This window comes from Bactrocera latifrons, unplaced genomic scaffold, assembly GCF_001853355.1.
Source record: "Bactrocera latifrons isolate USDA-ARS-PBARC rearing strain unplaced genomic scaffold, ASM185335v1 scaffold_129, whole genome shotgun sequence".
In the NCBI taxonomy this organism is placed as follows: Eukaryota; Metazoa; Arthropoda; class Insecta; order Diptera; family Tephritidae; genus Bactrocera; species Bactrocera latifrons.
In genome coordinates this window covers 883,234-888,407 of record NW_017534730.1, presented here as the reverse complement: position 1 = coordinate 888,407, position 5,174 = coordinate 883,234, and positions in this window count along the sequence as shown.

Sequence of the window (5,174 nt, the reverse complement as noted above, 5' to 3'; positions counted from 1 at the left end):
GGTCAAACCATAAAATACGCGCTACCTTGCCCAAGTCAATTTGATTTTCAGCAACAAAAACTGGAGTTGAAAAATCGAAATGTTGATTTTTCACATGAAATACGTGGAATCGGGTTGCTGGTTTACACGAAAGGCCATACGAGCACGCACTATCGCTTTCATATAATCGCTTTTGGTACTGAAAAGGTTTCACTGAGCCGGAACACTTTCAACTGCGGAATTGTTTCGTGTTTTGGCTTCGAGCGTTAGGTGGAAGGAGCAACAGGCAAGCATGAATTGGTCGAGTTCGTTGAATTCATTATTGCTTAATTTAGCATTAATATGAAAACTTTACGCATTGCTGTATAGAAGCTATAGAAGCTCTTTATAGCTTACAGTAATATTTCTATTTATACGCAGAGTACTCAATTAATTTAGTAAAACGTTTGCTCCAACAGGCATTTATACAAAATGTCAATCATAATTCATTAAGCATTAATCGTCAAGCAATTCAAGAGTTGTAATTCGAAAACGCTAAAATAAAAATGCTCTCAGCGCTTTAAGCCACACTTGTACCCATACAGGTGAGAATAAATTCGTTTTTTATATTAGTCTGGCTATTGCGAAGCAATGTCTTTAATACTTTCGACAATTCCTAGCAGCAAATAGCAGAGCGGCACAGGAATCAGCTCGCTGTGTTCGATTTTCACAACAACGAATGTAAAACACCTATACTACCACCGCTCTCCCCTGCAGCCTGTCACGATCTTAGTACCCGACCGCCTTTGTTACTGCGAAGGCAAGCTGCATATGTCACCTTCAACGCTACCTCGTTTCCTTCTCAAAGCTCCTTACGCGCTATCTGTGAATTGGTGTTTCATTTGCGCCGGCATTGACTGTTGCGCCGCGCCTTCCGCGCCCTGTTCAATTCAATTTCGAAATTACAATCTTCATCGCTGCTGCTTTGCTTTATTTACTCTTGGCTGACTGGCGTTCGCGCTCCTGCGCTTACAGCACCACCAAAATGGCCGAAATGTACAGCAATAAGCCTAGATTGTTCTTACTTTCCTTGAGTCGCATTCCGTTAGTATATTAAAGTGAAATACGCGCTGCTTCTTTTCTGCGTACTTACTGTTGTCTCCTTAGATCTTACGGCAAATACATTATATCAACATTACGCTTCAGAAAATCCCATGCCCACTCACACACTTACACACTTATCCAAAGCGCGTTGTTGCCGAAGTGTTATTTATGTGTGTGTGTGTGTGTGTGTGTGTGCCAGGCACCTGTCTCTGCCCGCCTGCTCCCCTGCGCCAATACCGTCACCGTGATTTACTTGCGATAATTTCTTGCTCAGCAATGTCGTTGCGGAATTACTGTCGGATACAATTTCACTACTACAAATTCGCGCGCTGCTACACCCGCGCGCGTCCCTTCCCGCTCGCATTTGCGCCTTTCACCGTGCTCTTGTTTTTCCCTTTGCAGTTTGCTTTTCGCACGCTGTTTCGCTATGAGCTGCCTGCTATTGCATTTGCTGCTTCCGTTTCTTTCATTTTGGCTTAATTCGACGTGTTCCCCCACTTCCCGGTGCGCGCGCGCGCCACGCCTGACGTTTCGATATCGTGTACTGAAGCGACATTGATTGGATTGCAATTGTATGGGAATTAAGCGTTGTCGTCGATAATGTTTGTATTTGCGCTGTGCATTATCGTTTGTTCCTTGCGGGCGGCGCGGGTGCCGAGGACGTTTGTAAGTGCTCACCTAGATGACGGCTTGTACACAGTGCTGGTGCTGTGTGCAGGCGCGGCTCGGGCGGACGGCTAAAGTGTTGGTGGTGATAAAAATTACAGGTATTTGCTCAAATTAAGAGATTAAAGTTTACATTCCTTTGTAGTGTTCGGCGCTTATTTCTTTCAGGTTTTTTTTTGTTTTTGTTTTTTTTTTTTGCAGTAGTGGCAGCGAGTAGAGTTTATTGGCACTCGATTTGGTGAGGTGTGTAAAAGGATTTGGAAAGAAACACACTTTTTTTTTGAAGAAAATATCCTTAATTCAATGAGAAAGCTGTTTTGAGATTTAAGGCAATTGCTTTGTCTTTCTGGGCTTAAAAAACGTAAGCCATTTACGATATTGAATTAATACTGGAATTAAATGTGTTGTAACGAGAAGTGACGGTGCATGCATTCAATTTCGAGTTGGTTTGTTAGTTTTGTGGAGACTTTACCAGTGTGAAATAATTCTCGAAATCTGGAAATGGTTCTTGACTGAAAAAAAGCAATTATGTGAAGACAGTTATAAGGCAGATATACAGCCATGGACAGAGAAATACATAGCACACTTTCAAAATAAGTTATTCAAATAAGTTTTCAGTTTCATCAAGTAACTGTATCTTAAAAATTTTCCACGTTTATGTATGACATGACTTCCACAACTTATAACGGTAAGCGATACCTTTATCATGCTTACTTTTATGTTGTTACTCGTTTTACTCGGAGCGTAACGAAGTTTGGTTGGACAATGAAATAGCACACTTTTAGTTATTTGTACAAATACTCATTATTAATTAGCAATCGTGCAATAACTACGTTTTTTTAACTATAACTGTAAAACAATTAACATATTTTTAAAATGGGCAGAAATATGCATTATACTCTGGAAAAAAGGATAATAATATTTGGTCTTTACAAAAAAGGCAAAAGCTCAACTTAGATTGCCGAAATTATGAGTTGTTCGAGGAAAATGGTACACAATGCCAACAATTTTATTAAAAGGGATCCAAATTTGCTCAAAGAAATCCACGCTCTTGCGCGTAAAACAACGGAGCTTGTCGATACATCACTAGAAAAAGCATGGGTGATCCTTTCAAATCATCCCGAGAGATTATGACGGAAATAAACAACGAATTTGGGCATAACATATCCAGTAGACTTGTGCAAAGACGTCTAAATGATGATCTGATGTTTAGACGAATGAGTCGAAAAAAATCACATCTGGCAAAGGAAAAGTAAGAACACGGCTGGACTTTGCCAAAGAACATTTAGAAAAGTACGTCAAATTTTGGTAAAACGTTCTGTACAGTGATGAAACTAAGGTGAACCATATCGGATAGGATGCAAAACCATTTCTCCATCGTCCCAGGTGTCAGGCGTATAACTCCAGATATACTACAAAAACTGTTAAGCACGGCGGAGGTAGCGTAATGGTCTGGGTTGCGTTTTCCTAGTACGGTGTTGGACTATTGGTAAGGATAGAGGTAGAATGGACCAATTTGCGTACCTTAACATTCTCAAAACCACCATAGAGCCATTCAGTTTGGAATCGATGCCAGTGAATTGGATTTTTATGCATGACAATCATCCAAAGCACGCAGCTTAAAGTATGAAGAACTGGCTCACTGAAGAAAGTATTAACTTCCCAAGGTGGCCAGCCCAAAGTCCCGGTACAAATTCGATTGAAAATTTATGGAACAACTTTAAGATACAGATTCAAGAACCATTTCAAAAATACGGACGAACTTTTTACTGAATGCAAGGAGCCATGGTACGCAATCCCACAAACGAGGTGTCAGATATGCCGCTGCCAAGCATTTTTGAAAAATTGTGGGCGCACAACAAAATATTAATGTTGTAAGTGCTTAAGCGCTATATTATTATAATTATTAGATTTCTTAAAAATATTTCATTTCCGTGGAACCGGCCAGCTGTGCTATTTATGTGTCCAGACCTAAACACGCAATCCGAAGCTTAAGAATTTTTTTTAAAAGAATTATTGAATAAAATATTTATTTTTTTTTTTTGGAAATTACTCACTTATTTTTACTTTATGTGATGCTAATGAAAAAATAAATTTTTTTTCTGTTTACATCGAAAATACACGTATTTTTATTACATTCTCAAAGTTTGCTATTTCTCTGTTCATGACTGTATGCAGTGCCTCTTTCGACATGGTGATACTCATGTATCTTTAATCATTATGCGTGATATTACGGCAGAATTTACACAGGTACCTCTCTGATAGTGACTGGTTTATATGCTCGGGCATAAAAACCGGTCAGGCATGTAGGAGTAGTCAAGAATATCGATCCCAAGTTCATTAAAAAAGTATTACGACAATAATTGTATTCTTCAATTATTTTTATTCCATAATTTCTTTAAATTTATTGGAAAATATCTCAATCACAATATGTTGCACGTCTTTCTGCCTTAATCACCGTAATAATCCTTGCTTGCATTGATGGTATAAGCAATCCGACCGCAAGTTCATCATATCACGTCTTCAAATGGACAAAATGCAGTTACTTTCGCACCTTCGGCTTCTGTGCGGCTTCATGCTTCTTCACAATTGCCCACAGGTTAGCGATCGGGTTTAAATCGGGGTCCGAGGCCACGCCAATCGCTGGCGAACCTGAAAAAAAAAAAAAATTAAAACAAAGTGGAAGATCTCAGTATGTTATGAATGCGATTGGTAACAAGTAGTAGAATTGAACAAGTCGGCCTCTGAATCTTGACTTGCTGAGTCTTCGCCGAATCGTCGATGCATCCCCTCACTCATATTCCAGCACTAAGATCGTTTTTAATATCTGATTATGATTGAAAGCGGTTGGATTCAGTAAACAAAACTGTTGGATGAATCGCTTTTGATTGACTGTAGCTTTTCGACACTTTCCAGACCCTTTTTCATGGAAAACGTAACCGTCTTCCATCTGAATCCTACAATGACCTGTACTTTTCCGAAGCTTTGGTGCCATAAGGCTATTATTTACTCTTTAAAGAGGTTAGTAATTTGTTGTCGTTTTGTAAACATGGAGTTCACTAACGACGAAATGTTTTCGACGATTCAGAGCGGGGAAAACGACATCATAGATAAGCCAGCCGGCGGAAGATCTGTGACGATGAATACCGATCAAATCATGGAAAACATCGAGTTAGACCGGCATATGGCATCTCCTGACATCGCCCAGAAGATGAAAGTTAGTCACCAAACCATTTTAAACCATCTACAGAAGGCTGGATACTCCAAAAAGCTTGATGTTTGGGTGCCGCATGATTTGACGCAAAAAAACCAAATTAGCGCTTGCAATATGCTGCTGAAACGGAACGAACTCGACACATTTTTGAAGCGGATGTTGAGTGAAGCCGGGATCGAGGTCAAAGAGATTTTGCTATGAACTCACATCTCACTGCTTTTGTAATGTGTTT